General features: G+C 36.8%; 2 long non-coding RNA genes across 2 annotated transcripts; both read right to left on the bottom strand.

The window, feature by feature from the left end:
* LOC144535076 (uncharacterized) lies at positions 1 to 1521 on the bottom strand. Its single transcript, XR_013503639.1, has 5 exons — positions 1415 to 1521; positions 1279 to 1329; positions 454 to 591; positions 324 to 347; positions 1 to 223 (listed from the first exon to the last, which is right to left on the bottom strand). It is a non-coding gene; the product is annotated as an uncharacterized LOC144535076 (long non-coding RNA).
* Positions 1522 to 4668: 3147 nt separating this feature from the next.
* On the bottom strand, positions 4669 to 5624 carry LOC144535075 (uncharacterized). Its single transcript, XR_013503638.1, has 5 exons — positions 5514 to 5624; positions 5374 to 5418; positions 5107 to 5241; positions 4976 to 4999; positions 4669 to 4875 (listed from the first exon to the last, which is right to left on the bottom strand). It is a non-coding gene; the product is annotated as an uncharacterized LOC144535075 (long non-coding RNA).
* Between the last annotated feature and the right edge of the window lie 6354 nt (positions 5625 to 11978).

Raw genomic sequence — 11978 nt, 5'->3', positions numbered from 1 at the left:
TTGCATTTTTCTGGATTAGTTTATTAGAGATTATGTATTGAATTATTTATGATCATTATTACAGAATGTCAATTCAAGGAGTTCTTCATTTACCAGGACCATGACCATGACCGTGACCGTGACCATGACCTCCTTTCTTTTCATCTGGTTTTCCTTCTCCCTTGTCTTTATGTTCTTTCCCATGATCTTTTCCATGTTCTTTTCCGTGTCCGTGTCCTCCCCCCTGTAAACAATGATTAGAACAATGGTTGATATATTTTCTTAAAACGCAGAGAGATAAATGGCTGCATAGTTTTAATTCAAAACGGTTGTGAAACTCTTACCTTTCCACACTTTCCTTTTCCTTCCTGTAAAAGAAAATGGGAAATTAACACAAGTTCTACAAAGTTATTGAATCAGCCAGTGGGACAATCCAGTATGAAGCACACATTAGGAAGATGAAAGATGTCTTACTCCGTCTGCGTCACATCCTTTCACCTCTGGCGCCTTGACCGTCTCGTCCTAGGAGAGGAAAAAAAGCTTTTTAAGTATACGTGTATGTTAGTCACAGACCAAAAACACTGTAAGGAAACAAACTCACCTTTGTGTTGGCTGTGATTGAAAGACAAAGAACAAAGTCAAAATTGCAAATTAAACGAGAAGTTACACATGAACTAAAACGTGGTCAATAGCAGTTGCAAGTGAACAGTTTAATAAAAACATTTTGAATACAGCCTTTGTTGAATTTAAGCCAATGCTGCCTTTCAAATCATTCTCATCAACACATAATTGGAAATGGTATTTTTCTATTGTTTAAATTGTCTGTGACAGTGAATGAAATGCTTTCACTCATTTGTGTATTTCAATTCCTGGGAACCAAAATTCTGCCACGCCCACACCGTATTTGCTTTTAATAACTTTTCATCTTTAAGGTCTTAAGATGGCACAGACCAAATTTGAAGTCGATCGGATGAAATCTCTAGGAGGAGTTCGTTAAAGTACGACACGTGGAAATGGGCAAAAACGCACTAATTTCGAACTTTCAATTCACAAATCTATATGCACACTTTTGTGTGTAGAAACAAACATGTCAGCAAATCTGAAAAATCTAACATGTAGCTACTGGATAATACTGAAAATACAGAGAAATACTTAGTTGTTTGATCATTTTTACAAAACGTGCTCATATACGGATTAAGTGCCAGGTGTGTGCACAAACATAACATAAAAAACCTACCTATATTTTTCTGCACAGAAAACTAGCATTCTTTAAAGTAAAAATTAATCGAAGTGACTTACTTCCACTCATATTGTCTAGTCTTGTTGATAAGTGCCGTAGGAAGTTTTTTCCTGAATAGAAATGCAATGAAGGAGAATCTGTAAGTTACCTAGCAGTCATTACGAATAAGCAACATTCTGCTATTCCATTACATACCTGGTGCAGAAACCCAAATGATGCGTGTCTGATGTGTGTTCAGTGTGTTTATAAGGAGGTGTATGAGGTGATGAATGTGGGTGTGTTAGTGCTGCACGCAAGTCTCATGTTCTGAAATGTGATTGATAGTTGCAGAACAGGTAAGACTCGGGTTCCGCCTAGAAAACAACTGACAGTTTTTTCTCTCTGAGAGTCTAGTTCGACCTCAAAATGAAAGAATTTTCACAGACACTTTAGAGCAGGGGTGAAACCTGAGAGAAAAAACTGGTCCAACCTTAACATTACAGACCAGCTTTTTTTCTACTCTGAATCATCAAACCTGTTCCCCATTTTGCACAACTAAAGTGCCAATTGTCACTTAATCATGAACTTAAACTAAGTTACAGTAGACAAATCCTTGTAGAAACAAAACGTTTTAATTAAATTAAGTTGAATTTGCCAATTCTAACTAAGATCATGAGCATACAGATGTTAAACGTACTGGCATGTTTTTTGGATTATTAAATCCTGTATTCAGCAAAAGCTGCATACACTGTAAGCTACCAATTCTAGGTATTAGTCTCACATGTTACAAGTATGAGAGCTTTGTTACTGATGCATTTATTTAATTATACCTCATGCAAACAGGTTCTGCAGGGTGCGACAGGCCTATCTTGCAGGATATAGAGTGGCAGGATAATTGCGGCACAAACACAAATGTTGAATCTCAACAGAACTTTTGCATTACAAAACCAAATTCTCGCTGATTGAGCAGTGGTGGAAGTATTGAGATCATTTCAATCAAGTAATATAAGCAATTCCTCACTATAAAAAAACGCCATTACAAGTAGAATTCTTGCATTTGTATTTTTATAATTTTACCTTAGTATATCAGCAAAAGTTCAAGTGTGCATTGGCTGTCAGACCGGCCCCTGATTATTCTTACTGATGCATTATTATGTTTGTAACATTTTAATGTTTGGCTAGTTGAGTTGGAGTTGACTTTTTGTGCTGTTGGAAAGTTCACCTATAATCATGCATCATCTTTTATAAGCTGATCATATTTTACATGAAAAATACTGTTCATTTAAAGAAAAAAATTTAATAAAAAGCACAGTATTTGCCTCTACAATTTAGTTCATTACAATTAAAGTAGCATGGAATAAAAACACTCAAGTACAAGCATCTCAAATATGCACTTAAATAGAGTGCATGAGGGAGGAGGAAACCTCACCAGTCATAAATGCAAAAGCAGTCACGCCCATGATTGCATGTACAAATGTTTTTGTTTGTAACCACCAGTTCAAACGGCAACAATAATAACATTGTTATTGTCTGTCTGGGTTTTTACAAAAGGTAGGCTATACAGATCACAGCTCTAGGACACACCTTTCACTGTCTCAAGACATTCATACAAAATTAGATCTGTTACGTCACATGAGGTGATCCAGAAGTAGGTCACTAGAGGACAGGCCAACGTGTCTGTCCAGGTGAGTTTTGCAGTTTTGAAGTTGACACCCAAATCATTATGACCTGAAATTATCTTTTTTTTATGAGCTGCAGACGTGTCCAAACAGTTTCTATTCTCATATTTTCATCTAGCTCTGTCTCATGTCATAGCTGAAAGAAAATAGGCACATCTGAACATGCTCCAACTTGAATGTTTGTAGTGCATACTTTACTTACATGCAAATAACCTCACCTGTAAAACATTGTGACAGTTATATTATGTGGAGCATCTGTTTTAAAGCTGCAACATCTCTCATAATGTAGATTATTGCACCTTTGTGACTTTTGATAATTATTTGTCAATAAATCAGGTGATGAAAAAACTAAACAGAAAAACGTGGAAACCAGACATGAGTAAATAAAGCCTGAATGAGTCTGTTGATCATTGCTATTCACTCCACTGCTGCTAGCAAAACCAGCAATTCTTTCTAGTCAAGACAATTATGATCAACTTTATTGATCCAGATTTTTATTCTACCATAAAAAAATATGTTCCGTTTATATGATGCTGCAACAGGACATGGCTAATCAGTTTACAGTGAGCAGGGCCCCCCTGGTGGTGAGGACAGCTCACAGGTTATTGATAAGTGAAGAAAAAACATGTTTTTTTTCTAATTTTATAAAACAGTGACGCTAGTTTATAATGCAAATGCGGTTCATTCAAATTATACCCATTCATTTTTGCTCTCATGTCAATTGCATATTCTTTTTCATTGCTTTATTGTTTCATTTATTCCAATTCATCTGCAGTGGTTTGGAATTAAAAGAATAAATATGGAATATTTATAGTCACCAGCTGGTGGTGCTAGCTTCATATTTCACAAAAACACATGAGAGTGCTATCAATCTTCTCATCTAAATCTAGACAATAATGTGGATAAGCAAACTCCCCAAAATATCAAACTATTCCTTAAAACTAGTTTTTGACACAGAAAATGCCTATAAATTTGAAAATAAAGCAAAGTGCATCTTAAGGCCCCTATTATGTCATTTAATATTGTGCTTTATTGTGTTTCCAAAATCTGATGGGCTGATTGTCATGACATTTGCTGAGCACACTCCCCAAAAGGTATTATAATCAAACAGGAAGTTATTATTACATTTTTGCACATTCATCCTCCCAAACCATTTTGGAATTGTCTGTCTTCTTGCACCACCATCGGAAGAATTTACCACACTTTATGAAGTCTAAAATCTCCTGGTTTAGTTTTTGTTGAATGGAGGAAACCTTAGGAAGTGTCTGGTAGTTTATGAAGGCTTTGGAGCTTTTTCTTTTGTCGTTTATAACATCATTGTAATATTTTAAAATGTTCCTATAGTCACTTATTTTTCTTTCATTGAGTATTTGTGTTTATTGAACTTCATTTTATCAGTATATTTTCTGTTGTAGCCACATACCAGTGAATTAATGCTGTGTTTCATCATGTTGTTTCAGTATGATATTGGTTTAGTAGGGGTTGATTGATTTGTATTGTAGTATATCAAACAGACTTTAATTGCATTTTATTTCACCAACTCAATCTGTTCGTCCTATGCAGAGGTTCTCCAAATATTTGTTTGCCACATGATGTTGTCATGGCTGAAATATTCATAACAAACCCACATCATCATATTCCTCCGTAAAACGATGCTCTGTATAGATATCAGCCAGCTGTGCATGTTTACCACCCTCAGATTATAGGGACAAGTTCATATGCATCTTTTTGGATACATGTGTTGAAGTTGGAGTGTGCCACTAATTTTGATTCATGTGAATAAACAAACCGTTTTGCCTTTTTCTGGATTAGTTTATTAAAGATTATGTATTTAATTCTTTACAATCATTATTACAGAATGTTGATTCAAGGAGTTCTTCATTTACCAGGACCATGACCTCCTTTCTTTTCATCTGGTTTAGCCTGTCCACCTTCTTTTCCTTTTCCATGATCTTTTCCATGATCTTTTCCATGATCTTTTCCAGGTACTGCTCCCCCCTGTAAACAATGATAAGAACAATGGTTGATACATTTTCTTAAGACGCAGAGAGATAAATGGCTGCATAGTTTTAATTCAAAACGGTTGTAAAACTCTTACCTTTCCACACTTTCCTTTTCCTTCCTATAAAAGAAAATTGGGAAATTAACACAAGTTCTACAAAGTTATTGAATCAGCCAGTGGGACAATCCAGTATGAAGCACACATTAGGAAGATGAAAGATGTCTTACTCCGTCTGCGTCATGTCCTTTCACCTCTGGCCCCTTGACCTGGGAGAGGGAAACAGGTTTTTAAGTACACACGTTTTCATCCTGTTAGTCACAAACTTAAAACACTTTAGGGAAACAAACATACCTTTTTATCACCTGTGATGGAAAAACAAAAAAAAAGTCAATTAGAGTAGAAATTACACATTAACTAAACAAAAACTTTTATTTATAAATTTTATTCTGCACAGACAACTCTTCAAAAGCATTCTTAAAAAATGTAACAATTACTCATTTTGTCTTGTCTTGGTGATAAGTGCGGTAAAAAGTATTTTCCTGGGGAAAAAAAATGAAAGAAAGAATCAGTACCAGAATCAGACTACCTAGCAGTCATTACAAATAAGCAAAATAGCTGCTATTCCATTACATACCTGGTGCAGAAATCCAAATGATCCGTGTCTGATCTGTGTGTTCTGTCTGTATTTATAAGGTGTCGAGATGCCGAATGTGGGTGTGTTAGTGCTGCGCAAAAGTCTCATGTTCTCAAATATGATTGTTTGATAGTTGCAGTTAAGATTTGGGTTTGGCCTGGAAAATAACTGACTGTGTTTGTGACTGACAGTTACATGTCAAAACATGAAATGTGGGCTCTTCACAGACACCGGGGTGTATCCAGAGAGATGAAACTGGCGCAGACTAGACCTTACAGGCCAGCTCTGGTTCTACCCTGAATTATCAAACTTGTTCTCCTTCATGCACAACTGTCTTTTGTTTGCTAAATAGTGTATGTTGTAGGGGAAACATAACATGCTGCCTGGATTAAATTTTTTGTCAATTCAATATTTTAACATATTTGGAAAAGGTTTACAGTCAGTGTATTTTGCTGATTATTCATTGTGGACGTACCAAATGTTTAACAGACGTCCCAATTGTCACTTAATAGTAAACTTAAATGGCTACTTCCAGTTACTGCAGGTGTTTCTGCACTTACATTCCTCAGAGGTAGGGTTACATTTTCTTGCACAGGCACATGTTGACATACTGCTCTGTTTTAAAGCTGGGGTAGGCAGTTTATTTTTGGCATTGTTGGGCAAAACTTCCTTATTAATCTTTCAGCATATTGTAATTAAGGTGGTCTGAGAGAAAACTAGACTTCTGCATCTCCTCCTTGCCTCTGGTTTCAGGCTTGAGAAAAACTAGCCCATGACGGGAGACTTTGACCAATCACAGGTCATTTCAGAAAGAAAGTTCGTTCCTATTGGCTTTTCGACAAATGTAGAGAAAGTAACTGCAGCTAAAGGCTCAAGTCTGCGGCTAATTCAAGGCTAAACTATTAAATAGGACACTTTATTGTGATCAATCTATACACAGTACATATAGAAACAAAATTGTGCAGAAATGTACGTAGTCCAGTTTATTGTCCAGGGAGCAGCCATTTGCTGTGAAAACAGGAGAGCTGGTCAGCTGGGGTTGTGTTTACGCTCTCTCACAGAGCCTCGGCGTCTCCTTGTTTGGATGACAGCATGAGCCTGCTTTACTAGGACCAGAGGCCGCTGCCACGGCACCGTCTACTGCAGCCATTCGAACGAGGAGAAGCCATAGATGGTGTGAGAGGAAACGTAAACATGGCCGGTAATTTAGGCTTCTGCTAACCGGAGCTCACAGCGGATTCAAGTTCATGTTTCTGTAGCTAGCTAGTGCCTCAAATTATAGTATGTCATCTCATAGCTCTTTACAAGGAAAAAACTGGACCGTAAATATCATAGAATTGTCACTTTATGACGGCATTGGGATGAAATGAATGACTACTACTTGTACAGGCTACTTTATATACCTTATATGCCTGAGCTTATCTGATGGGAGGGGCTGGACAGAGATGGGAGAGGGAGGCTGCAGGAAGAGATCTCACTTTACTTCAAATCCTGGCGTTGTTTTGCTTTCTACCTTCTGCAGCTTTAAGGGATTCTTTTTAAATGACGAAATGAGCACTCAAGTGCCAAGTTATAGCAAACACGTCCTTGCAGGAACAAACACATCAAGTTGAATGTGTTTTAACTAAGATCATGAGCATACAGATGCTAAACGCACTGGCTCGTTTATATTAAATCCTGTATTCAGCAAAAGCTGCATACACTGTAAGCATGTGTGTATGTTACAAGTATGAGAGCTTTGTTATTGATGCATTTATTTAATTATGCCTCATGCAAACAGGTTCTGCAGGGTGCGACAGGCCTATCTTGCAGGATATAGAGTGGCAGCATTATTGTGGCACAAACACAAATGTTGAATTTCAACAGAACACTTGCATTACAAAACCAAATTCTTGCTGATTGAGCAGTGGTGGAAGTATTGAGATCATTTCAATCAAGTAATATAAGCAATTCCTCACTATAAAAAAACGCCATTACAAGTAGAATTCCTGCATTTGTATTTTTATAATTTTACCTTAGTTCACAAAGTATATCAGCAAAAGTTCAAGTGTGCATTGGCTGTCAGACCGGCCCCGGTCTGAGTGTCATATTATTAGATTATTCTTACTGATGCATATGTATGTTTGTAACATTTTAATGTTTTGCTAGTTGAGTTGGAGTTGACTTTAACTACTTTTTATACTGTTGGGAAGTTCACCTATCATGCATCATATTTGATAAGCTGATTATATTTTACATGAAAAATCTTGTTTTTCAAAGAAATATGTACTAAAAAGTACAGTATTTGCCTCTAAAATTTAGTTGAGTAGAAGTAAAATAGCATGGAATAAGAACACTAAAGTACAAGTATTTCGAAATTGTACCTTAATATTGCTTGAGGGAAGAAGAAACTCCACCAGTCATAAATGCAAAAGCAGTAACGCCCATGATTGTGGTAACCCTTACACTGTTGGCATTCATACAAAATTAGATCTAAACGTCACATGAGGTGATCCAGAAGTAGGTCACTAGAGGACAGGTAAACGTCATCAAGGTGAATTTAGCAGTTTTGCAGTCGACACCCGAATCATTATGACCTGATATAATCAGTCTTTTGTTTTCTAGCTCTGTCTCATGTCAAAGCTGAAAGAAATTTAGGATCTTTGCACTAACTGAAGTTTGGCATAAATAGGCACATTATTATGGCTCAGGCATACAAAAGTCTGATCTCATTTTCATCTGAACATGCTCAAACTTGAATGTTTGTAGTGCATACCTTACTTACATGCAAATAACCTCACCTGTAAAACATTGTGAAATCATATTATTTGGAGAATCTGTTTTAAAGCTGCAGCATCTCTGAAGCTGCAGATTATTGCACCTTTATGACTTTTGATAATTATTTGTCAATAAATCAGGTGATGAAAAATAAACAGAAAAACGTAGAAACCAGACATGAGTAAATAAAGCTTGAATGAGCCTGTTGATCATTGCTATTCACCCCACAAGACAATTATGATCAACTTTATTGATCCAGATTTTTATTCTACCATAAAAATATGTTCTGTTTATATGATGCTGCAACAGGACATGGCTAATCACAGTTTACAGTGAGCAGGGGCCCGGTGGTGAGGACAGCTCACAGGTTATGTAAGTGTAGTGAAGAAAAAACATGGGAGAAACTCATAGACTGTATAAAAAGATATAGTCATTGGAAAAACTGCAAAACTATTTTCAGATTATATAAAACAGTGACATTATTTTACATTGCAAATGCAGTTTAGTCATATTATCTAAATCATATATATGATATAATATTATATTTGGTCGTTGTTCATTCATTCCATTTCATTTTTTTACTAATTTTTACTCATTTGTTCAATTGCATATTCTTTTTATTTATTATATTATATTCTGTTTCAATTATTCCAATTCATCTCCAGTAGATTTTAATTTAAAGAATAAAGGTGGGATATTTATTATATAATATTATGATTTTTTTTTATGACCTCAGCCGCCATGATTAGATGGGCCTCTCAGGACTCTCCTTTCTGTGTTGCAGGTTTCAGGCTCCAGTTGATTTGGCTCCATCTACTGGACCGGATGTGAAACTGCAGTCTGCTGCTTCTACTGTTAGCTTGATGACGGTGAACCTAGCTGATGTGGAGGTCAGGACAGTTTTACTTTGATGTCTCACTTATCTATCAAGAGAAAAAAAGTAACTCTTTTAACAATATATGATTTTGACTTACTGTGGGCACTAACATGCTAATATTAAAGTTGCTGTGTCTTCCCTGCGTTATTAAGCTGCAGTGTAATTGTCCTCAAAGCTAAATTGTGCGAAACTGTAAACAGTAGCTATAAGTGCATTCATTAACATCAATAATGCTAGGTGTGACTGTAAGTGTGAATGAGTGTCTGTTCGTATGTTTTAACCACCGATACAGACTGGCAACCTGCTTGTATGGACATGTAGACAGTGATGTTATGGTAAAGGAAAAATAGTAGAATTAACTACATAACCTGACAATGATACGTGTTGTGTTATGAGGCAAAATTAATTTGTGTGAAGGTTAACATTATTTTTAGGCATGCTAGCAGCATACCTTTGGTCAGTTGGTCGGTCCACTACTTTGGTCCAGACTGATATACCTCAACAAACAAGCATTCATGGTTCCCAGACGATGTATCTTAATGACTTTGTTGGCCCCCTGACTTTTAATCTAGCGCCGTCATCAGGTCAAAATTAACTTTGTCCATTATTTTAATTTATCACCAAATACCAGCCTTAGCTGTGTGCGTAGTGTTAATTATCAAATGTTAGCATGCTAACATTCTAAACTGAGATGGAGAACATGGTAAACATTATACCTGATAAACATCTGCATTTAGCATCATCACTGTCATGTCTGCATGGTGGCGTTAGCATTTAGCTCAAAGTACAGTCTCACAGAGCCGCTAGCATGTTCGTAAGTTCTCATAGTCTTGTTAATTGCTTTAAAGATTTAATGAGCCTTAAATCATAACAGTTAAAATTAAACTACCAGTATATCCTTTACATTCATAGGTTCATACTGACTTCAACTTCCTTCATCACAAGGTTGGAACTCAAGTAGGGGAGAGCCGGGACAGTTGAAACACTTTTTAATTAAACGTAATTTACAAAGCGATTATATCGCACTGAAAGCTAATATTTTGTCACTAGCAACCTACACCTGTCATCTGTCAAATACAGTTGCATTTTCAGCTTTGAATATAACCATTCAGGAATTATTACAGCAAAACTGGGACGTGCGTAATGTCGGACGATTGAAACAGCATGGGGGGACGAATGAAACATACAGTTTAAGCCATATAACCTTCCCACAACTTCAATATTTTACTACATATAATGAATGGTACTCCCAAAAGGTGTTATTTTAGATAGATTGTTGCTGGGCTATACGTCTTGCGGGAATGTCTGTTAACAACTCATCATCGTGAAGCGGTTATTGAAATAGCATGCACTGTGGATGATTCTGCCATTTTTATAGCTAGAACAGTAAGTTTTCCAATTTATATCATGTTTCTATTGTGGAAAATGTCGTTTCACTAGGTTTTTACGTGGGTTAGGCCGCTGCACATCCAAATAAGTGCCCTTAAAGGACAATTCTGGCGTAAAATGAACCTAGGGGTTAATAACATACGTGTACCTAGTCGAACCTTCTCTGGGATCTGTTTTCATGCTAATCGAATGTGTCTCTAGCTTTTAACAAGCTACAGCAAAACCGGTGATTAGCTGCTAATGCTAGCTTTCGGGGCAGAGGGTAAATACCTATTTTCTACCACTAACAAGGCTCAAAATAGCACCACACTTAAACGGACGCTGTGTTTGAGCTATGTTACTGGTTGCACGGCGTTCGTGGTTCGACTGCTCATGTTTTCCAAGATGGCGGCCGAATGTAAACACCAACGCTACTGTCTTTATAGTCTAGCTTTGTAATAAACTGTCTGTACACATATAAAGTTGTCAATGCTTCGGTTTGCATGTAGGGACCCTCATTATGCTACCGTTTAAGTGTGGTGCTATTTTGAGCCTTGTTAGTGGTAGAAAATAGTGATTTACCCCATGCACCGAAAGCTAGCGTTAGCAACTAACCACCGGTTTTGCGGTAAATTGTTAAAAGCTAGAGACGCATTCGATTAGCATGAAAACATGTCCCAGAGAACGTTCGACTAGGTACACACATATTATTAACCCATAGGTTCATTTTACGCCGGAATTGTCCTTTAATGACCCACAGCCCGTCAGTCTCCATAGGATAACATGGGAAAACTCGACCCCATACCTGGTGTGCCCAAATATATTTTCATCTTTCTAAAACTGCTATTCCATGTCTCACCTGCATACATTATTGTATAAACACAGATATTTGTGCATTTACAAGTTACAGCCAGGACTGGACGGTTGAAACAGCTGTTTCAACCCTCCCGACATAGACATATGCAATTATAACCTGTTTTGCTTTCCATGTAAACAAGCATGCAATATGAAAGTCTGGGATTGTGGAGAACAGTAAATGGTCTACTGAATAAGCATGTAGTCAAACTTTAAATGAAAAACACTCATTAATAATCGAAAAAATGTAACCACTTTTACTTTCGACCATCAAAACTCGTTTATCGCCTGTAACTCTGTGATAAAAGGAAATAACAGGAAGATATTTGGCTGATAGAAGGAGGTTAACATGCTCTATGTTTTGACCTAAGGAAGTCTGTCTATCATCATTTCACTCGGAGAAAACTGGAATGTTTCATTCGTCCTGCGTTTCAATCATCCCGGCTCTCCCCTACTTAGTTCACCATTCAGGGTAATCATTTCCAGGTATTATAGTAGGGGCCAAGACAACATTAAACACAACCTTTTTTTAAAAGAAATTTCTTACATTAATTCTAAAATAGCTCACATTCTTGCAGGCTAGAATATTGTGTAAAGAGCTTTTGCTC

The sequence above is a fragment of the Sander vitreus genome, chromosome 20 (genome assembly GCF_031162955.1).
Source record: "Sander vitreus isolate 19-12246 chromosome 20, sanVit1, whole genome shotgun sequence".
Lineage (NCBI taxonomy): Eukaryota > Metazoa > Chordata > Actinopteri > Perciformes > Percidae > Sander > Sander vitreus.
The sequence above is the reverse complement of the archived record's forward strand: the minus strand, read 5'-3'. Positions and strand labels throughout refer to the sequence as shown.